General features: G+C 41.0%; 1 protein-coding gene across 2 annotated transcripts in view; it reads right to left on the bottom strand.

Moving 5' to 3' along the window:
* Nucleotides 1-25096, bottom strand: part of LOC133619211 (ELKS/RAB6-interacting/CAST family member 2) — a 432577-nt gene that overhangs the window by 145265 nt on the left and 262216 nt on the right. The gene's annotated exons all lie outside the window — the stretch shown is intronic.

The raw sequence follows: 25096 nt of genomic DNA on the forward strand, positions 1-25096 counted from the left end.
GAACCCCTGAGGCCAACTCACCGAACCCCTCGGGTTCGATCGAACCCAGATTATGAACCACTGGACTAGAGTTTTCACGAAACCCGTATTTCAGTAGTTAATACCGATGCCTATTATTTTACACAATTATTGATACTTATTCGATGCCATGAAAACAATTCAGAAACACCCATGCGCTTTTAAATGTACTACTTTGTTGAAAACAAACTGTAAAGCATTTAAGATCCCTGCACTTTGACATCTTTTGCACAGAATTTAAAATGCCATACCTGCTGCCAAGAAGTAACTATACATTCAAAAGAGAATAGCAGCACCCTGAACCGTCCCGATACACCAAAACAAACACTACTGCGCTGAAAAAAATAATAACTATTTAGCAATCTGTTTAAAAGTATTTGGTACTGACGATACTGAAAAAAACAGGCATTGATGTGTTTTTTGAGTCAGTATGGACTTAGTATCGACAGATCTGTATTTTTGACAACCTTAAACGTGATCGATCTTTATATGTTTTTTTTAATGGACTTATTACATGTTGGTTTCAAGACCACACATAAGCCTCAGCGTTTGCTGGACTAACATCTTATTTATAAGGGGGTGTATTTCTCAGTTCAAGCAAAACATGTGATTCCAATTGAACCTTCATGGTCCCGGGACATACTGAGGCCCTTGGATCTACATAGGTAGGAGATGGATGGTTGAAGTACATGACTATGCGTTGGGAGGTAAAAGGACAGAGGTCAGAAATGCAAAAGTAATACAGATGAGTGAAAGAAAAAAAGGGGAGTAGGGAGAGGGAGGGAGGCAGGGGCTACTACTCGGGACAAAAGGGATGACAAATAAGGAGAAAAGACTTAGATAAGGCACCCGAGAGGTGGGACTGCTGTTGACTAATTGTGATGTCACAGAGTAAATCAGACATAGGCAGACTGCACAGACCTCTGGGTAATTCAGGTCAAGAGTGAACTTTTCAAACACGGATTTGTTTGCACCAAACAGACTGAACTGAACAGGACTTTGGGGAAGGATAAGGCTTGCCTTATTGAATAGATAGTTTGACACAATTAAAAAGATACTGGAGTTGCATGAGAGAAAAAGATGTCGAGATCTCAAGGAAGAGGAAAGGTAACATTTTAAAAGTGCTAGTCTCTCCTAAATGAGCTCAGCGTGTTATTTCTTAGCGTCACGGTTGAGGGAGATGTGTTTATAATATGTGTTATGACTTACTTGAAATTATGAGTGTGGAAAGTCATAGGGACAGAAACAGATGCGTCCACGGGATGCCAGAGGCAACCATCAATACTGTTCCTGAGCACAGTACTCCTTAACCTGTCCGTGCACATGTTTGCACTTTCATGTTTCGCGTGCACGTGTGATGTAGTCCTTTAGCAGGATCACGGGGAGCCCATAACAGGAGTTCCCAGAACATCTATTATCAGTTCTTCTCGTTTGTGATCATGGCTGTCGACCACTTAGCTGTCCAGCTCTGCAGAGACATTCCATGGACATTTTATGGCCGTTCCTTGATTGTTTTGGGAGTGCGCTTGTGGGGGTGACCAGGCAGGACAGGCCTGTAGCGAGTGCGCACAAAGGACACGAGAAGAGGCATGTTTGACTGAGCCTAGTATTTATAGTGTCTTAAATACTGTTATATATGTATACTAGTGTTGTAACGACACCAATATTTTTGTACCGGTACCGGTACTAAAATTATTTTGATACTTTTCGGTACTTTTCTAAATAAAGGGGACCACAAAAACATTTCATTATTGGCTTTATTTTAACAACAAATCTTAGGGCACATTAAACATATGTTTCTTATTGCAAGTTTGTCCTTAAATAAAATAGTGAAAATACAAGACAATTTGTCTTTTAGTAGTATGTAAACAAACAAAGGCTCCTAATTAGTCTGCTGACCAGTGTTGGGTTAGTTACTGAAAACCAGTAACTAGTTACAGTTACTAGTTACTTTATTTCAAAAGTAACTCAGTTACTAACTCAGATACTTACACCAAAAAGTAATGCGTTACTGTGAAAAGTAACTATTTAGTTACTTCTTCTACTTTTTTTTTTTTTAAAGCTCCCATTAATGCCCTTTTAGCCTTCATTTCAGTACTGTTATTGCACTGGAGAATAATACAATGTGTTGATCAACTTCACATGCATTTGCATCACTGAACTCTGCTAAGCAATGTGGTCTACATACAACACACAAAGACAAAGATATGTTTCAAAGGGCCAATTTATTTCAGGCCAGAACAAATTGACACAACTATTTTAAATAGCTGCAACATAACATACATAAGTAATAAACAGCATAATATCAACATAGCTGTAAACCTGGCTTCACCTAAGGAAGGCACACGTGACATACACAAAGCCTAACCAAGCAGATTTGTATTGTTGTTTTGGGCAGTAGACAGGATCTTTGATCCAAGACACAACTTACATTTAACTAAAATGTTATTTTCTTTGTGCTCGACAAAAGAAAAGAAGTGAGAATATCTCATACTTGCCAACCATCCCGAATTTCAGTGCCTCTCCCCGGGACAACCATTCTCCCAAATTTCTCCTAATTTCCAGCCGGACTTAAGGCATGTCCCCTCCAGGTCCGTGCGCACCTGAGTGAGGACAGCCTGTCGTCACGTCCGCTTGGCCAACCAAAAAGTAACCACAGAACACTAGTGTTCTGTGGTTACTTTTTGGTTGGCCAACGGTTTACGTTGTATTGCGCACCCCCCTCCCCTCCCCTCTCCTCCACTCCCCTCCCCTCCCCTTCCCACACCCACACCCACACCCAGACACACACAGAGAGCGCAGAGGAAGAATCAGAAGCACGTCACTGCTTCGCTGCAATAAAACACACTCAGATCTTCTGTTTCTAGCCGATACTACATAAAAAATAACGTAAAATAACGCAGTAACGCATCATGTAGTAACGGTAACTGAGCTACTGAATATAAAAAACAACATGTTAGATTACTAGTTACCGCCGAAACTAACGGTGTTACAGTAACACGTTATTTTGTAATGCGTTAGTCCCAACACTGCTGCTGACGTATGCAGTAACATATTGTATAATTTATCATTCTATTATTTTATCAACATTATTAAGGACAAGTGGTAGAAAATTAATTATTAATCTACTTGTTTATTTACTGTTAACATCTGCTTACTTTCTCTTTTAACATGTTCTGTCTACACTTCTGTTAAAATATAATAATCACTCATTCTTCTGTTGTTCGATACTTTACATTAATTTTGGATGATACCACAAATTTAGGTATCAATCCGATACCAAGTAGTTACAGGATTATACATTGGTCGTATTAAAAGTCCTCATGTGTCCAGGGACATATTTCCTGAGTTTACAAACATAATATACATTTTTAAACAACGAAAGATGATGTTGTGATGCCAAAAATATCAACGTAATCATAGTAGTATCGACTAGATACATACCTGTACTTGATATCATTACAGTGGATGTCAGGTGTAGATCCACCAATGGCGTTAGTTTACATTTTAATGCCGGTGAGCTACGGTGTGTAGTGAAGCATGTTTAGCTATTCCTCGTCCTGCAGGGATGATACTTGTAAGAAATGTACTTTATTTGTCGCCATGGAGACGAGGATTAGTGATTTAGAAGTCGCTAAAACACTGCCGACGGCGGATGCACGTTAGCCGCGAGCTAGCTCGCCATGTCTTAAAGCCATACTTGCCAACCCTCCCGATTTTCCCGGGAGACTCCTGAATTTCAGTGCCCCTTCCGAAAATCTCCCGGGGCCACCATTCTCTCGAATTTCTCACGATTTCCACCCGGACAACAATATTGGGTGCGTGCCTTGAAGACACCGGCCTTAGTGTCCTCTACAACCTGTCGTCACCTTCGCTTTTCCTCCATTCAAACAGCGGTTTTTACACACACTTGAGTGACTGCAAAGCATACTTGATCAACAGCCATACAGGTCACACTGAGAGTGGCCGTATATACAACTTTAACATTGTTACAAATATGTGCCACACTGTGAAACCACACCAAACAAGAATGACAAACACATTTCGGGAGAACATCCGCACCGTAACACAACATAAACACAACAGAACAAATACCCAGAATCCCTTGCAGCACTAACTCTTCCGAGACACTACAATATACACCCCCCCTACCACCAAACCCTGCTCCCCCCTAACCCCGCCCACCTCAACCCCGCCCCCCCCCACCTCCCATTTTCGGAATTCGGAGGTTTTAAGGTTGGCAAGTATGCTTAAAGCACCTCTTCCTGAGGGCGTTTCAGTGTTATAACTTCACCTTTGTCTTTAGTTTTTAAGCCAAAATGCATCCGTTCTCCCTTTTCTGTCTACACACTGTGTCTGCTTGAAAGTAATCCGTGTGTGCTACCAAACATGCTCCTCTGCTCGTAAAACCAGCAATGTCACGACGTGACTTCGACGCGGGTGGGGGGGGGTGCGGGAGCGGTACACTTCAGAAGTGGTATCGTACTGAAAATGATTCATTAGTATCGCGGTACTATACTAACACTGGTATACCGTACAACCCTATTGTATACTATTAATATTTTGCACGGTGATTACAAAGGAACATGTTTTTCCATCTTTAAATGTAGGCTCATTTTATTTACGGCCACTTTGGTCCAATTTGTCCATGCTGATTACTCACTTACAGTTGTCTGCTTGCCCAAATTAAGATTTAGCAACATTCAACACATATCATTCCGAGTGTGAAAATTCATGTCACCTCTATTTTCTGTTGTATCCACAGTCTGTTATATTATTTGATTATTATACGGTTTTCCCCGGCTTCAGACAAACATTTTAGAATGTTACTCTTCAAGAAAAAAAAAACATGACAACAGATGGTTCCCCCAGAACTGACCCAGTTTGTGTGTGTTTTCACTTGACTAATAAAATATACAGCCCACTTACTCTGCTCACCCCCACTCCTTCACGAGTGCTCTGACCGGCTGCCCTAATTGAAAGGGTATGTATCAGTTTTACAGCAACACAAGGGAAAACATGAGGGGACAAAAATCAACAAATCTACCAAAACTAGCCAAATGTTTAGAGTGGGAGCAGGGACGAGGAGAGATGGCTGACTGCTCCCAGAGATGAGCAGGACCAGACCGGCCACCGCTGCATTCCAGGCGGGAAGTTAGATAGAGAGACACAAACATATAGCGGGACCAGGTGGCTGCGTGTGTATGAATGCAGATTAACGACACAGAAAGAGCTATCTAACATTCTTCCCAAACTAAACTTTCTGCTATTGACAATATTTCATACAGAAGAATTCAGAGTGTTTTATATAGAACCTTTTTGGGGGAAGGAATTCTTATAAACATTCGTGATAAAAAGACCAAGATGATATTTGATTTTGTGACGTACGCGTAAAATATAGGCTCCTAATAGGGAGAAGAACAAGCACACAATGTAGAAAAATTTAAGATCTAATATAAGGAGTTGCATTAAAAATATCTGCCTTTTCAAGGATAATAGGAAAGTTATCAAACAAACAAGATTAATATTATTAGATATCCATTCAATTTGTACCGCTAGTCCCGCCCGAGGTGGTGGAGGGCTGGAGCCTATCCCAGCTGCACTCGGGTGGAAGGCGGCGTGCACTCGGGTGGAAGGCGGCGTGCACCCTGGACAAGTCGCCACCTCATCGAAGGGCCAACACAGACAGACAACAATCCCACTCACAAACACACACTTGGCCAATTTAGTGTTGCCAATCAACCTATCACCAGGTGCCCAAAGTAAAAGAACATTTTTTTAGATACAAGCAGTCTCTTTAATGATTGGCAGACCAGGGAAAGAGACACGGACACGATTAAGTCCGAAATTTGGAAGAGATTTACATTTTATATTATATTATTATTATATTATCGGCCGATAAATGCGTTAAAATGTAATTTCGGAAATTATCGGTATGTTTTTTTTATTATCGGTATCGTTTTTTTTTTTTTTTTTTTTTTTTTTTTTTTATTAAATCAACATACAAAACACAAGATACACTTACAATTAGTGCACCAACCCAAAAAACCTCCCTTCCCCATTCACACAAAAGGGTTGTTTCTTTCTGTTATTAATATTCTGGTTCCTACATTATATATCAATATATATCAATACTGTCTGCAAGGGATACAGTCCGTAAGCACACATGATTGTGCGTGCTGCTGGTCCACTAATAGTACTAACTTTTAACAGTTAATTTTACTCATTTTACAGAGCCTGCTAGTCCGGGTGAGGAGTCAGTTAAGCTAGAACTAGCCAGCACCAGGCTGGATAATTCCTGTACGCATAGCAATTTTCTTAGAATAACACACAACTCACATAATGTGTTTCCTGTTGTGAATGTGTCCGGGGTAGATATGCATTCTACTGAGGTGGCAAATCATGATGCGTTCAGTCGATCGCAGCATCAAGCAAACAATCTGAAAATTCCCGTCGTATCAATTCCTAGATATGGTCGAAACTATTTAAAGTGCACTACGTATAATAAACGCAACATTATTAATATTTCTACTACGGATAATTTAAACAAAAACTCGTCAAAACAGCCCAATACTTATAATATGGGCTTTTTAAACATAAGATCATTGTCTCCCAAAACGTTATTAGTTAATGAGGTCATTAGAGACAACAATCTTAACGTCATTGGTCTTAGCGAAACCTGGCTCAAACCAGACGAATTTTTTGCGCTAAATGAGGCATCTCCTCCTAACTATACGAATGCGCATATTGCCCGTCCCCTTAAAAGGGGTGGGGGGGTCGCACTAATATACAATGAAAACTTTAACCTTACCCCTAACCTAAATAATAAATGCAAATCGTTTGAGGTGCTTACTATGAGGTCTGTCGCACCGCTGCCTCTCGATATGGCTGTTATCTAACGCCCCCCAGGGCCCTACTCGGACTTTATTAATGAATTCTCAGAGTTCGTTGCTGATCTAGTGACGCACGCAGACAATATAATCATAATGGGGGACTTTAATATCCATATGAATACCCCATCGGACCCTCAGTGCGTGGCGCTCCAGACTATAATTGATAGCTGTGGTCTTACACAAATAATAAATGAACCTACGCATCGCAACGGCAATACGATAGATCTAGTGCTGGTCAGGGGTGTCACCACCTCCAAAGTTATGGTACTCCCGTATACTAAAGTAATGTCCGATCATTACCTTATAAAATTCGAAGTTCTGACTCATTGTCAACAAACTAATAATAATAATAACTGCTATAGCAGCCGCAACATTAATGCCGCCACAACGATGACTCTTGCTGACCTACTGCCTTCGGTAATGGCACCATTCCCAAATTATGTCGGCTCTATTGATAACCTCACTAACAACTTTGACAATGCCCTGCGCAAAACCATTGATAGTATAGCACCGCTAAAACAAAAAGGGCCCCTAAAAGGCGCACCCCATGGTTTACAGAGGAAACCAGAGCTCATAAATTATCATGTAGAAAGTGGGAACGCAAATGGCGCGCGACCAAGCTTGAGGTTTTCCATCAAGCATGGCGTGATAGTTTAATATCGTATAAACGCATGCTTACCTTAGCTAAAGCTAAATATTACTCAAATCTCATCCGCCTCAACAAAAACGACCCTAAATTTTTGTTTAGTACAGTAGCATCGCTAACCCAACAAGGGACTCCTCCCAATAGCTCCACCCACTCGGCAGATGACTTTATGACTTTCTTTAATAAGAAAATTGAACTCATTAGAAAGGAGATTAAAGACAACGCATCCCAGCTACAACTGGGTTCTATGAACACAGATACAACTGTATCTACGACGGATACTGCAATACAAAATAGTCTCTCTCTTTTTGATGAAATAACATTAGAGGAACTATTACGGCGTGTAAGTGGGATAAAACAAACAACATGTTTACTTGACCCACTTCCTGGGAAACTTATCAAGGAGCTTTTTGTATTATTAGGTCCATCAGTGCTAAATATTATAAACTTATCACTTTCCTCTGGCACTGTTCCCCTAGCATTCAAGAAAGCGGTTATTCATCCTCTGCTCAAAAGACCTAACCTTGATCCCGACCTCATGGTAAACTACCGACCGGTGTCCCACCTTCCCTTTATTTCGAAAATCCTCGAAAAAATTGTCGCACAGCAGCTAAATGAACACTTAGTGTCTAACAATCTCTGTGAACCTTTTCAATCCGGTTTCAGGGCAAATCACTCTACGGAGACAGCCCTCGCAAAAATGACTGATGATCTACTGCTAACGATGGATTCTGATGCGTCATCTATGTTGCTGCTTCTTGATCTTAGCGCTGCTTTCGATACCGTCGATCATAATATTTTATTAGAGCGTATCAAAACACGTATTGGTATGTCATACTTAGCTTTGTCGTGGTTTAACTCTTATCTTACTGACAGGATGCAATGCGTCTCCCATAATAATGTGACCTCGGACTATGTTAAGGTAACGTGCGGAGTTCCTCAGGGTTCGGTTCTTGGCCCTGCACACTTTAGTATTTACATGCTGCCGCTAGGCGACATCATACGCAAATACGGTGTTAGCTTTCATTGTTATGCTGATGACACCCAACTCTACATGCCCCTAAAGCTGACCAACACGCCGGATTGTAGTCAGCTGGAGGCGTGTCTTAATGAAATTAAACAATGGATGTCCGCTAACTTCTTGCAACTCAACGCCAAGAAAACGGAAATGCTGATTATCGGTCCTGCTAAACACCGACATTTATTTAATAATACCACCTTAACATTTGACAACCAAACAATTACACAAGGCGAATCAGTAAAGAATCTGGGCATTATCTTCGACCCAACTCTCTCCTTTGAGTCACACATTAAGAGTGTTACTAAAACGGCCTTCTTTCATCTCCGTAATATTGCTAAAATTCGTTCTATTTTATCCACTAGCGACGCTGAGATCATTATTCATGCGTTCGTTACGTCTCGTCTCGACTACTGTAACGTATTATTTTCGGGTCTCCCTATGTCTAGCATTAAAAGATTACAGTTGGTACAAAATGCGGCTGCTAGACTTTTGACAAGAACAAGAAAGTTTGATCATATTACGCCTATACTGGCTCACCTGCACTGGCTTCCTGTGCACTTAAGATGTGACTTTAAGGTTTTACTACTTACGTATAAAATACTACACGGTCTAGCTCCGTCCTATCTTGTCGATTGCATTGTACCATATGTCCCGGCAAGAAATCTGCGTTCAAAGAACTCCGGCTTATTAGTGATTCCCAGAGCCCAAAAAAAGTATGCGGGCTATAGAGCGTTTTCTATTCGGGCTCCAGTACTATGGAATGCCCTCCCGGTAACAATTAGAGATGCTACCTCAGTAGAAGCATTTAAGTCCCATCTTAAAACTCATTTGTATACTCTAGCCTTTAAATAGCCCCCCTGTTAGACCAGTTGATCTGCCGTTTCTTTTCTTTTCTCCTCTGCTCCCCTTTTCCTTGAGGGGGGGGGGGGGGGCACAGGTCCGGTGGCCATGGATGAAGTGCTGGCTGTCCAGAGTCGGGACCCGGGGTGGACCGCTCGCCTGTGCATCGGCTGGGAACATCTCTGCGCTGCTGACCCGTCTCCGCTCGGGATGGTGTCCTGCTGGCCCCACTGTGGACTGGACTCTTACTGTTGTGCTGGATCCACTATGGACTGGACTCTCACAATATTATGTCAGACCCACTCGACATCCATTGCTTTCGGTCTCCCCTAGAGGGGGGGGGTTACCCACATATGCGGTCCTCTCCAAGGTTTCTCATAGTCATTCACATCGACGTCCCACTGGGGTGAGTTTTTCCTTGCCCGTATGTGGGCTTTGTACCGAGGATGTCGTTGTGGCTTGTGCAGCCCTTTGAGACACTTGTGATTTAGGGCTATATAAATAAAGATTGATTGATTGATTGATTTTCATTAATTACTAGTTTCTATGTAACTGTTTTTATATTGTTTTACTTTATTTTTTATTCAAGAAAATGTTTTTAATTTATTCATCTTATTTTTTTTTTTTTTTTTTTTTTAAAGTACCTTATCTTCACCATACCCGGTTGTCCAAATTAGGCATAATAACGTGTTAATTCCACGACTGTATATATCGGTTGATATCGGTATCGGTTGATATCAGTATCGGTAATTAAAGAGTGGACAATATCGGAATATCGGATATCGGCAAAAAGCCATTATCGGACATCCCTCATTTTTTTAATAAGTATGGTTAGCTTAATCAAACTGTTGCAATATGCAAGTACTGCAAAACAGCATTGGAGTCCAGCTTGTGGCACAACTTATTGCAACCTGCCACTGGTGTGAAGGAATGGAAAAAAAACAGCGATGAGAAGGCTAGTACAGCTAGCTTAAAAACACGTCAATTCAAGGCTTCTTTCAAGCATAATTCAGATCTAGCCAAGGTAATAACCTCTTTAATTGCCCGTTTTGTTGTTAAAGACATTGTTGAGATCATACAGTGTTTTAGAGCAGTGGTCCCCAAACTTTTTGTAACTGCAGACCGGTCAACGCTTGAAAATTTGTCCCACGGCACGGGGGGAGTTGCTGTTGTTCCCAAACTCTTCACTTTTCTTATAATAAAGCTGACTTTGGAATATTTAGGAGCAAGGAAATTTCACCACTGGATTTGTTGCACAGGTGGTATCCTATGACAGTTCCACGCTGGAAATCACTGAGAGCGGCTCATTCTTTCACAAATGTTTGTAGAAACAGTCTCCATGCGTAAGTGCTTGATTTTATACACCGGGCCAAGTGATTAGGACACCTGATTCTCATCATTTGAATGGGTGGCCAAATACTTTTGGCAATATAGTGTATGATCAAAATAGTATAAATCTCACAGATATTCCCAAAACATTTTGAGATATAATGCGAAAGCCAGTCATGTGATCGTGTGACGTCATGCTAGAAACCAAAGATCCCTTCCCTATCAACAACAATGCTAATCAAGCAAACATTGTGAGAGCCAACAACGATTACTTTGGGAAATAATTTTATCCAGGCCTTTACATTTTTGAGGCCGAATCCAAAGAAGACAGGCAATGAGCTTTAGAAGTGGAGTGATGGATGCAGTTTAATTGTAACACCAGCATCTGCAGCATTGCTCGGTGATAAACATACAAACTAACCATATTAAATCATAATAAAACAAACACTTACTGTAATATTTCCACTCTTGCTCGGATGTCGACCGGTGGGACGCTCACATAATTCCGTTTACATGAAGATTCAATAGCAATCCTCACGAAGGGTTAAAACGTTGTTGCAACTAGCGTCTTTTTTTGCCAACTCGGGGATGTGAAAGTGGACCAGTCTGTCGGTCCACGGCCACATGTGTCTACTATTAGGTGAGAGATGCATGGATTTTAATCTAGAATTTACTTTTAGCAAGCTTGAGACGAAGTAGAAGCAGCCGCCATCTTATAGTGTGTGTCAACAACAGTAGTAAAAGCTATCACTGCGTCGCTAAAATATTCCCTCTGCGTTGGCGCTTACACTAACATTATCACTCACATTTGGTTAATTTTTAGGTCACATCATGTGAATCGAGTATTGTTGGCGGTTTCTGGATGTTTTCAGAGAGAGTATAATGAGCGCAAGACAGGATCCTCGATCTGTTAACTCAATTATTAGCTATTTATATACCATTTTGAATGAATAAAAAAAGCTAAGCATATGTGTTCTTGTCTTACATAAAGATTGTGAATGAAAAACAGCACATCTCTTTCCAGTTTTTACATATTTCCAGTATGACTGATCTAATAACATGGTCAGAGTGCAGAAGTGTTACTCCAGTGACATAGAATCTACTGAAATTACCAGAGGTGTTCAAAACGTAATATTCTAAATGGCTGACCGAATTTGTGGCATTTTGTGACATTTTAGACAGTATTTTCACATGCTTTGCAGATTGTAAATACTATTGGATATGGTTTAATGGTTACAATGAAACGCAAATAAGCATACAAGTCATCTTGTTTTTCCACTGACCTGGTACTTTAACAGGTGGCTGGCTAACTTTTGCATAGAACAGGGCCATAACTTTATATATAATTGGCCTTCTTTCTAGGGCAGACCGGACCTGCTAAGGATAGACGGCCTTCACCCTAACCGGGAAGGCGCCATCATTCTTGCTAGGAACACAGATTACTGTTTGAGTCTCACTTGACTAACTAAACTAGAGCAGGCTGGGACCAAGGTGATTAGTTAGCCTGGGTGAGGAATCAGTTAAGAACTAGCCAGTGTGAGGCTGGAAAATTATGTCAAAGCACTTTGAAAAGTGCTATAGAAGTATAACCCATTTACCATTTAATGCTTTGCGCAATGCCATTGACAGTGTAGCACCGTTAAAACTAAAAAAGCCTCCAAGAGGTGTACCCCCTGGTTCACAGAAGAAATCATGTAAAAAGATGGAACACAAATGGTGTGCATATATACTAGAGGTATTGCGTCTGGCATGCAGTCCCGACGTCATAGGCCATGCCCACCCTGGGCTGGAAGATGTTTATATTATTGTGAATGTGAGTGTGAATGTTGTCTGTCTATCTGTGTTGGCCCTGTGATGAGGTGGTGACTTGTTCAGGGTGTACCCCGCCTTCCGCCCGATTGTAGCTGAGATAGGCTCCAGCGACCCCAAAGGGAATAAGCGGTAGGAAATGGATGGATGGATGAATGGATATTCATTTATAAAGATAAGATGATCAGTAATCAAAAGTAAGGCACGTTGACAAAGACGATAAATCAAGTACTGACATGTAGTAAAAGTATAAATACGAGACAAAGAAGTTAACAGACCTGAAATCCAAATATACTGTATATATATCTCAGGGCGTTCAATCGATCGCAATTGGACTGCTTGGTCTGTCTTGGAGTTTGTGCTCATAGACTTAGATTGATCAGATCTAATCCAGCGGTTGGTGCCAAAACCCCAAATATTTATACTCCAACCTTTTTCAACCTTGACATAGATGGCTTCCCATACCCCTCTTTCGTACCTCCGTCCTCCCTGTCCAGAATCTGAACAGTTTTGCTCTCAAAGGAGTGGTGTTTCTACCTGAGGTGCAAGTAAAGGGTTGAGTCTTGGCCTGAAAAGTTTGCCGGGCTATGCTGTGCCATGCGTCGGCTTCGTGGTTGTTTTGTTTCCCCAATATATGAATCAGTGCATTCATCATTACACTGGATAGCATACACCAGATTGTTTTTGTGGGTGTGGGGTGTTCAGTCTTTAGGATGCACCAGTCTCTGTCTCAGGGTGTTGCCTGGTTTGAAGTGCACTGGGATGTTGTGTTGGTTAAAAATTCTTCTGAGTTTCTCACATAGACCTGATACATATGGACTGACAATATATTTGCGTCTGTCATCTTTTTCCTCCTCATCCACTCTGTTCTTGTCATTTTTGGAACTAGATGCACTTTTCACAAACTGCCAGTTTGTGAACCAGTGGGTGGTGTGAGTCAAAAAGGAGGTATTGATCAGTATGTGTGGGTTTTCGTTAAACCCCAACATGGACGCCCCTGTTTTCTCCAATGTGGACATCACAGTCCACAAAAGGCAAATTACTGTCTTTGACATCCTCACGTGTGAACTTTATGTTTTTGTCCACTGAGTTAATGTGCTCGGTGAAGACTTGCACTTCTTGGTTTCTGATTTTCACCCGTGTGTCATCTACAAATCCGTACCAATGACTTGGTGCTGTTCCCTTAAAAGAGCTCAAAGTTATCTTTTCCATGTCCTCCATGTAAAGGTTTGCTACTATTGGGGATACAGGTGATCCCATTGCATAACCGTGTTTTTGTCAGTAAAATGTTCCCATGAATTGAAAGTATGTAGTGTTAAGGCAAAGGCCAATCTGTTCTGGATTTAGCGTGGATCTATCTTGTAAGGTGTGATCGCCTAGTAGACGTTGCCTCACTGTCTCTACTCAGTCAATCAATCAATCAATGTTTATTTATATAGCCCTAAATCACACGTGTCTCAAAGGGCTGCACAAGCCACAACGACATCCGCGGTACAGAGCCCACATAAGGGCAAGGAAAAACTCATAACCCCAATAGGACGTCGATGTGAATGACTATGAGAAACCTTGGAGAGGACCGCATATGTGGGTGACCCCCTGCCCCCTCTAGGGGAGACCGGATGCAATGGACGTCGAGTGGGTCTGACATAATATACTGCATCGTGGGTTGGAATACAGGTGAACAGGGAAGTGACGTCGAATGAAACTATGTTTAATTTTTGTCCAGTTTTAGATCTCTGATCTTCGCTACAAAGTCAATTGAGTTTTGGACATGATGTGTAGTTTAGCCAACCAAAGATGCTAAGATGTTGGCCACATACTTAGCAATATTATATGTCACAGAGATAATGCTGCTGAAGATGGGTCTGAAGGGAGCATCATCTTTGTGTATTTTTGGAAGGCCATAAGTACTAGGGATGATTTCTTGTGGGTATACGGTAATGCAATGCCCGGTTGATGGCTTCTGACTTTTGTAGAGTTTGTAAGCACTGGATGATTCTTCTCTTGTACCTATTTGTGGGGCCCCTTTTGAGTATTTCTTATGTATTGGAGTCTTTGAGGAGTGTACGCAACTGGTTTTGGTAGTCAGTTGTGTTGAGAATGACTGACTGTGCATATCCCCTTGTCAGCTGGTATGCTCGTAATGTTTAGGTTTGGGTGTGGGGACTTGGCATTAGAAAGAGCTGCTGTCACTTTCAGCCGTATTTGCTCCCTTTCGGTTTCTGTTATATGTTTTTTTTCTAATGGCTAATTCCGTCGCTGTGATCAAATCAACTGTAGGAAACCTGATGTGGAGTCATGGCAAAGTTCAACCCTTCTGCCAATACATCTTTTTCTGGTTGGGTAAGATTTCTGCTGGACAAATTCTTTACCCAACTATTGTGTGATTCATTATCAGTTGAGTTCCCAGTTATTTGCCTCCAAATAAGTGCTTGCGGTGTGGAGGTGTTCTTACTATGTTGTAGTTTTTGAAACGTTCTTGTTTGTCTTGCATTGCTTCTGATGTGTTGTCCGAGTTGGGCTTTGATTGGGAAATGTGTCACCTTTTCCCAGACATCTTCAGGCAAGGTATTTTGCAATTTGAGGAATAATTCATCTTTTTTTTTAACACAGTAGCATCGCTAACCCAACAAAGGCCTTTTCCTAGTAGCTTTACCCATTCGGCTGTTGACTTAATGCAATTCTTAACTACGAAAATTAAGCTCATTAGAAAGGAGATTAAAGGCACCACGTCCCAGCTCAAACTGGGTTCCTTAAACGCAGATACAAATGTATGCGTTACGCCAAATGCTCTCCAATATAATCTCTTTGATTTTGAAGACTTAACGTTAAAGGGGAACATTATCACCAGACCTATGTAAGCGTCAATATATACCTTGATGTTGCAGAAAAAAGACCATATATTTTTTTAACCGATTTCCGAACTCTAAATGGGTGAATTTTGGCGAATTAAACGCCTTTCTATTATTCGCTCTCGAAGCGATGACGTCTCAACGTGACGTCACATCGGGAAGCAATCCGCCATTTTCTCACTTTCGTCGGTGTGTTGTCGGAGGGTGTAACAACACGAACAGGGACGGATTCAAGTTGCACCAGTGGCCCAAAAATGCGAAAGTGGCAAGAAATTGGACGAAATGTGTTCAAAATACGAGGGTGTGGGGAAAGCCGACGAAAAGGTCAGTCGTTTGTTCCGCACACTTTACCGACGAAAGCTATGCTACGACAGAGATGGCAAGAATGTGTGGATATCCTGCGACACTCAAAGCAGATGCATTTCCAACGATAAAGTCAAAGAAATCTGCCGCCAGACCCCCATTGAATCTGCCGGAGTGTGTGAGCTATTCAGGGACAACGGACCTCGGTAGCACGGCAAGCAATGGCGGCAGTTTGTTCCCGCAGACGAGCGAGCTAAACCCCCTGGATGTCTTGGCTCACACCATCCCTTATGCCACCGAAGATGATCAAGAGAAGAATATCGACCCTAGCTTCCCTGGCCTGCTGACATCAACTCCAAAACTGGACAGATCAGCTTTCAGGAAAAGAAAGCGGATGAGGGTATGTCTACAGAATATATTAATTGATGAAAACTTTATTCATTACTCACGGTTTTACGTAAATTATTATACATAAACTGTGTGTACCAATAATTTAGCTTAAAAATCAATAATTCGAGGACATTCGGGTAGTCTTGTGTAATGCAGTATTTTGTGTCTATTTAGGTGCTTAAATCGTGGAAAAATATATGTTCTTAGCGCGCCTGAAATGGGCTGTCTGCACTCTCAAAGTGCATGTTGTTGCCAAATGTATTTCATATGCTGTAAACCTAGTTCATAGTTGTTAGTAATTATCTCATCAGACAGTCTTAAGCCGCTGAAATCCGAGTCTGAATCCGAGCTAATGTCGCTATACCTTGCTGTTATTTCCGCCATGTTTGTTTGTATTGGTATCACTGTGTTACGTCACAGGAAAATGGACGGGTGTATATAACGATGGTTAAAATCAGGCACTTTGAAGCTTTTTTTAGGGATAATGCGTGATGGGTAACATTTTGAAAAAAACTTCGAAAAATAAAATAAGCCACTGGGAACTGATTTTTACTGGTTTTAACCCTTCTGAAATTGTGATAATGTTCACCCTTTAAAGAAACTCTTGCAACTCGTTAATGGTACAAAAAAAACATCTAGTCTACTCAACCAACTTCCTGGGAAACTTATTAAGGAGCTGTTTGTAATATTATTATCATCAGTGCTAAATATTATCGACCTATAACTCTCCTCCGCTGCTGTCTCCGAGCACTCAAAACGTTGGTTTTTTGTTCTTTGCTTAAAAGACCTAACATTGATTCTGAACTCCTGCTAAACTACATGCCAGTGTGGTACATCACGTTTATCTCTAAAATCCTCAAAACAAATTGTTGCATGGCAGCTAAATAAACAATTAGCGTCAAATGATCTTTGTGACCCCTATCAGTCAGGTTTTAGGGCAACTTATTCTACTGAGATGGCCCTCGCAAAAGTAAATAATGATTTGTTGCTAACTATAGATGCTGATGCGTCATCTGTGTTGCTGCGACTTGATCTGAGCCCTGCTCTCAATACCATTGATCATAACATTCTATTAGAACGCATCAAATGTCAGAATGAGCTTTTTCCTGTTTATTTATTTATTTTGTCCTGTTCAGCCATTCAGGCAAATCATAATGTTGATGTAGATGTAAATATTTACTTTACAAAAGAGAAGTGTGGGATGCTTCTCTTGTTGCCTTATTTGCATTTGACTTTATCAAATGAATTGATTTAATGTTTGGCGCAGCCGGACAGCATGCAGCAGGAGAGGATAGAAAGCAGCAAACAAGGAAGACAGAAGGGGAAATTGTGTGGATGAGAGAGGAATAAGATAGAGAGACAACAACAACAACAAAAACAACAACAACAACAGAACAACATCAGCAAATATGATATGTACACATATGAAAATGTATAGCATAGGACCAGTTAGTGAAGGGAATTAAATGTATATAGCGCTTTTTTCTAGTGAGCCAAAGCGCTTTACATAGTGAAAGCCATTATCTAAGTAACCCGTATTTTCCGCACTATAAGGCACACCGAATTATAAGGCGCACCTTCAATGAATGGCCTATTTTAAAACTCTGTTCATATATAAGGCGCACCGCATTTTAAGGCGCATAGAATAGACGCTACAGTAGAGGCTGGGGTTACGTTATGCATCCATTAGATGGCGCTGCGCTAAAGGTAATGTCAACAAAACAAATAGTGATTGTACTGACACTTCTACTTGCTGCTTTCTGTTCAACAACCCACTGTTCCAGTTTGTCCTCCAACTGTAGCCATCTCGCTATGTTCCCCCGGAAACTCTGTTTAGTCTTCTTTACTTGGCGCAGGTCATCATGTTGCTTCCTCCGCTTCCGCACCATTGATTCGTTAATGTTAAATTCTCTCGCTGCTGCTCTATTCCCGTGTTCTACTGCGTGACTGATCGCCTTGAGTTTAAACTCTGCGTCGTAAGCGTGTCTCTTAATAGAAGCCATTTTTGGGTCTTTACATAAATTTAGGTCTCGCAACTACGGTAAGCAGCCGCCGACTTCATTTTACTGTATATACCATATATATATATATATATATATATATATATATATATATATATCATACCGTTGCGAGACCTGTTGTGGCTCAATATTGGTCCATATATAAGGCGCACCGGATTATAAGGCGCACTGTCAGCTTTGAGGAAATTTGAGTTTTTTAGGTGCACCTTATAGTGCGGAAAATACGGTACATTTAAACCAGTGTGGGTGGCACTAGAAGGAAAGTATCTTGCCCAAGGACACAACGGCAGCGACTAGGATGGCGGAAGCGGGCATCGATCCTGGAACCCTCAAGTTGCTGGCACGGCCGCTTTACCGAACGAATCACAGAAATGACAATGAACATTACTGCACCAAATAGAGCAATACAAGTACAAATGCAAATAGAAATAGCAGCATTGATAATGAATAATAATAATCATCTCAATCGTCAACAATACAATTGTTTCAAACGTAACAATATATATATATATATATATTTATCTATATACATATTTAAATATACATATATATATTTATATATATATATATATAAATATATATATATAAATATATATATATATATATCCATCCATCCCATCCATTTTCTACCGCTTATTCTCTTTGGGGTCGCAGGGGGCGCTGGAGCCTATCTCAGCTACAATCGGGCGGAAGGCGGGGTACACCCTGGACAAGTCGCTACCTCATCGCAGGGCCAACAGTGATAGACAGACAACATTCACACTCACATACACACACTAGGGCCAATTTAGTGTTGCCAATCAACCTATCCCCAGGTGCATGTTTTTGGAGGTGGGAGGAAGCCGGAGTACCCGGAGGGAACCCTCACACTCACGGGGAGAACATGCATATGTGCTTGTATATTTGCTTTGCTTTCTTCCCCTCCATTTATCTACTTTCTTTCGTAATTCAAGTTTTTGTTACATATATATATATATATATATATATATATATATATATGTACAGTATATACATGCATGTATACACACAAAAGTATAATATATATATATATATATATATATACATGGATACACACACATGCATACACATGCATCCATACACACACACACAAATGCAAACATACATATATAAATACGTACATACATACATACATACACATACACACATCCTTACATACACAAACGATCCATACATAAGTCAGCGGAGCAGCGATCTAGCCCAGGAACCCACCGTCCACCGAGAAACAACAGATCCATTCCGCCCCACCCACAGGTCTGGCCGCGCGCCTCCCACCCAGGGACAACGCCCGACAAGCCCGCACCAAGACGACGGCACAACATCGGGCGCAGAGTATGGCGCGGCACAATGTGAGGGCAGGCCCGGGTCGACACCCAACAAGCCAACCAACACGACAACTAACGAAAATGAAGCCGGCAAGTCCACCAGCCCCGACAACAGCCACGGGCGCCCGTACTACAAACAAATGACAGCAAAAACATCGGCTGCAAAACCCTCCACAGCCAGCACCATCCGATCAATTTAAAACAACTGAAAAACTGCGAACGACAACTACACGCCAAAAAGTACATGGAGACCAGCCAGCGCAAGTCCGCCCAAACGCCAACAAGTAAACAAAAGACATCCACACCACCCCCTACCAAGAAACTCCACTCCCCAATCCAAACCCGCACAAACACACCAACGCTCAAACAACCAAGCCACAGCACCCACACCAAACAAGAAGGCTGCAATGCCCCCGCACCAAGCCACCGACACAAACCCCACACCCCGAAGCTGGAACAGACGGACACAGACCCCACCCAAAAGGAAGTGAAACCTGCGCGACGCCACATAAACGGGAAGCGAAACAACCAACCACCCAATCCGCATCAATAAAAAAAAAAACACCCCCCAAAATGTCGAAAACATGACAAACGCGTCCAAACACACAGAAAAACCCACCATGGTCCCCATGAAGTCAAAACAACACCCGCAGACCCCTTTGACAAGAAAGCCTATCGTGCAGCCACTCAACCCAGTCATACAAAAAAAAAAATACCACAGCCCGGCTAAAAGACCCTAACCTGTGCACAACCATCCTCGGAGTGCAACAAACAACACCACAACCACAATCACAACCGCAGCCATCCCGCACGCAACAACTCCATCCAGCCATTCCACTCACTGCCCCGTTTGCGGCCACCTTTCCTTGTTTAACTGTTGTCTCTATGAAAGGATGCACTGCGTATTCCATAACAACGTGACCTCAGAGTATGTACTTGCAGAGTTCCACAGGGTTTGATTCTTGGCACTGCACTGTTCCAACACTTATACCCTGCCGTTAGGCGACGTCATAGGCAAATATGGTGTTAGTTTTCACTGTTATGCTTATGACACCCAACTTTACATGCCCCTCAAGCCTTATTTCATTTTCGTAATATAGCTAAAACCTGTCCAACGAATTATACATGTGTTTGTTGCCTCTTGCCTAGGTTACAGTAACATTATTTTCATGTCTCCCGATGTCCAGCATTAAAATATTAAATTGGTACAAAGTGTGGCTGCTTGACTTTTGACTAGGACAAGTGCACTGGCTCTCAGTACACTACAGGTGCGATTTTAAGGTTTGGTACATACATACAAAATACTAAACGGTCTAGCACTATCTTATCTTGCTGATTGTCTTGTGCCATATGTTCCGTCCCGAAATCTGTGTTCCAAGAAGGCCGGTTATTGATTCCTAGACCCCAAAAAAGTCTGAAAACTCAGAGCGTTTTCTATTTGGGCTCTAGTACTCTGGAATGCTCTACCGTCAACACTTGCAGATATAATACCTCAGTGAAAGCATTCAAGCCCCACTTTAAAGCTAATTATAATATATTCTAATCATTAAAATATGCGCTAGCTTTTGGTTAGATCCTGTTTCGACCAGTTGACCTGCTGCTTTTCTTTTCTGCTCAGTCCCTCCTCTCCTATATGGAGAAGATACCAGGTGGTCACAGATAATCTCTGGAGAGGTACCAGTCCGGAGTCGTGACCCAGTGTGGACCACTCTTCTACAATATGCATCGCATCAGTTGGTGACGGCTCTGCGTTGGCGATTCGTCTACATCGAAGATTATGCCCCTACGAACCTCTGCTGGCTACCCCATCAATTAATGTAACAATTCTATAACTGTACCCACAAGGCATCCATTGCAGCCGGTCACCCAGGAGGGAGCCCCCCACATCTGAGGCCTCATCGCAAGGTTTCTTTTTTTTCTCCGGGGCTTTGGAGTTTTTCCTTGTCCGAATGTGCGTTCAGATCAGGGGATGTGTTGTGGTTTATGAAGCCCTTTGAGGCACTTGTGATTAAGGGATATACATATAAATTGTGACTGATTGAAGTCCATTTCTGGACTTTGAGTATTTATTTATTTTGTCTAAAGTTCTTAAAGTGTAAAATGTAACGTAATAACACAATGACATGGTTCTATATAGCATGTCGAAAGCAACACAAATACTTGTTCTTTGGTCTTTTGTATAGTATATTTATTGGAAGATTAACAGTGACACATTTATAGAACTGACTTAGGATCATTTATGATTCGAAATTAAAATGTACTTTAAACAAGGAGCTGTACCAGTTTGCATTGGATCAAATTGTAACTGTTAACACCTGATAGGCCAGGCCATTCTTTGTTTTAGTTTGTGGGTGTTTTTCCTGTGTTTTTGGCTTCACATTCTGTTTTATGCTCTTATTTTGGCTCTGTTTTGTTTGTATTTTGTTTGCTCTCGCTTTACTCTTTCTGAACGCTTCCCTCCTCACCTGTGGCTTGTTTGAGTTGATTGTCTCACCTGGTGTTGGAGGTCTATTTAAGCCAGTCTACCTTCTTTGTTGGGTCATTCCAAATGTTTGGTGTTCAGAAGAACTTGTCACAGTTAGTATTTTCAATTTTACTTTTATTTTTACTTCTTATTTTTGCGTTTCTTTGTTGTTGGCTCTCTTTAGCCACTTTTTCAGGCACTGTTTACCTGTGCTTCTTTTGTGTATAACACTGTTGCACTCTTCCTTGGATTTGTTTTACTTGTTTGACATTAAACACTTCTTGCTGCAAGCTGCCTGCTGTCACATGGTTTTTTGAGATTACGACCTGCACTGAGCATGGCAAACTCAACAGTTACATTTTAAAATGTATCATTTTTTAATTATATTGTTCTCCATTTATCTAGATACGTATGGTATCGCCTTATATTGGAAAGATGCAGACCTGTAATGTATATTAATATCAATATTGGCTTTTCTACCGATATCTGTATTGATATTGCCCAATGATACAAATTTCAACCAATACTGACATATGCAGCATCTGTTGTCACATCTTGTGTAATTAACACATAATTAACATATTATGCAAAATAAGACAAATGCTGCAATGCAAGTTGTAGAAAAAGTACCATTTTGACTTTTAGGAATTTGTCTAATCAAAATAGACAAACATTTGTGAGCAATAGTGAAATAAAATAACATGTTGTGCAACAAGTCAGACCCGCGACCCCAAGAATGTGGGGTGCAGATGGCATGCAGGTATATTTATTGGCAACAGGGAGGTGCACAGGAAACCGACTAACAAGTAGAATGATCCAGCACAGAAGGACGGACACAGGTGGAACTAAATAGAATCAATTAATGACAATCAGGTGTGCTGGCAGGACATGGAACACAAAGTAAAGGTGCTTCAAAACGCACAGACCAAACATGTAATACTGACAAAACAAGCGCACCAGGACAGGAAGTGACTCAAAAACAGAGGAAGTAGACACTATAAATAAGAGCACTGGAGAGGAATTAAAACGCCAAACACAGGAAAACACAAACATGACCAAACTGTCAATGGCAAGCCTGACAATGTCAGTCTTTTAAAATAATCAGAATTCAATTAAATGAGACTACAAGACTGAAATCTGAAATCTGCACATGTATGTGGCACAAATATCAGTCTAAAAACCAAGTAGAGTACAAAGTATGAAACTTTAGACTGATGCAACCAGTACATTTTTAAAACGGTTATAGCTACGTGGTTATGTTCTGTACCGCCTGTCAATTATTTTACGGAAGTAATTAATTTATATTTGCCGCACAAATGCTGCATGTAACGCCAAGGTGTGGTATTAGATGTAAATTATTGAAAGACACCTTACTCCTCTCATAACCAGTGCTTTACAATTATTGCAAATGTCATTTAAACACTAGGGAATATTATGGAGAAATAATTTAATTGCAAGCTGGTCCCACAGGACTATTTGATGAGGTCATTACTCAAGTGCGTACCGAAATCCAGATAATACCTTATCTGATACAATTGTTGGCAGAAAAACGATACAAATATATTTGTAGGCCAATAGTGGTCGATAATTCTGGAGATGTTTCATGTTGTGGCTGTGGCTAAGCACTGTATCATACTAAGGTGGAATATTTTGCTGAACTCTTATGAATTGAAATGTTGAACAAAATATCATTGGCCTCCTTAATTATAAAAAAGATGCAGTATTACACCACAGCCAACTATAAGCACAATATTAAAAAATACACTGGTACAATTTAGTATATTGAGAGAAGAGCATACATATGAGTTATAAGCCTCCCTGCCACTAGAGGATGTGGTATATGTCAAATGAACCCTAAAAATCTGCCATAATTGCTAGCAATAGTTTATAGCTACAGATTGACATATATTTATTTTCATACCATTAAAATGGGTAAAGTGAGAGTGAAAAACAGAGCTGAGAAGAAGACGTGGACGATATTCATTGAAGTGAAGAAGGGTGGATTGCCGCTGTTGCTACAAAAAAAATAAAACAGTTGTAGTTGTTGTTGTGACTGTTGACTTTAGAAGTACACACACACGGTTTATGAAAAAAAACAGTTATGGTTATAGTAATAGAGCCCTTGGGCTCGGAAGGTTTCATATTCATCTCATCATGGCTGATTTTCTTAGTGGGAGTTAGAAAAGGGTGCATTTACCCACTACCCCCAAGCTGCTGTGGTATGACGTTATGGTTCAGAATCAGTCCCACTCAGGCTGGTGTAAATGACACAGGAGCTTGATGAGCCCCCAACTTCCTTCAAATGAGCTCCTAGTGTGGGAAAATATGAGTTTTTCAGTTCAGTATTTCATGTTATTTCTAAGTAGATTCCATACAAACTGTAAATGTCATGTTTGTGCATTTGGTATCTTCAGTGAATTATTTCTTCATTGTCCGGCGCCATTGAATTAAACAGTGACACCAAAAAGTGATGTCCATCAAACAGTGCTGCTACTGTACTATCAGAATGTATTATGTTATAAGTATTTAATCAGGATTTACTAATATTTAGGTCAAAATTAAAAATAGCATCTGGTCGAGTTTTTCCAAACATTAATTTCCAGTTATGGGTACATGTAAGGCATGAAGACCCATCATAATATTTCTAAAGCTGAAAAGTGTTGGTAGGTTTATTTTTATAGGGAAAAACCCAGTGGTGTTCTACTGAACACATCCTAAATCTGACTCCACATCTGAAGAAAAATGTCAAGATTGAGATACTGATCTTGAAAATCAAATAAGCATACATCCCAGATCTGGTGCTTTAATTATACACCAGCTCTCACTTCCAGCAGCTTCATTGGATCACCTCGTAGGATCAGCAAAGGCTCAGATGAATCCTTGCTGTAAACCTGCATAAATAAATAAATAAAGGCCTTGATGGACACCCGGGGAGTGAAGCTGATTTCGTTCTTTAGAAACTCTGCCTTTTACATGATTTCAAACAAAACACGCTCAATAAAATGTTTGTCAAAGTATCAAACTGGCATCATCTGACACAAGTCTAAGGTCTCTTAGACTTTATCCAGGGTAAATCCCACCTAACCTTATCCTTGACTACACACACACAATGGTCGTTTAGGCCCCCTCGCCCCTCTCCGTCCGCTGGCTCAACGCGACCTAGTACG

Source organism: Nerophis lumbriciformis, linkage group LG01 (genome assembly GCF_033978685.3).
Source record: "Nerophis lumbriciformis linkage group LG01, RoL_Nlum_v2.1, whole genome shotgun sequence".
NCBI classification, from domain to species: Eukaryota; Metazoa; Chordata; class Actinopteri; order Syngnathiformes; family Syngnathidae; genus Nerophis; species Nerophis lumbriciformis.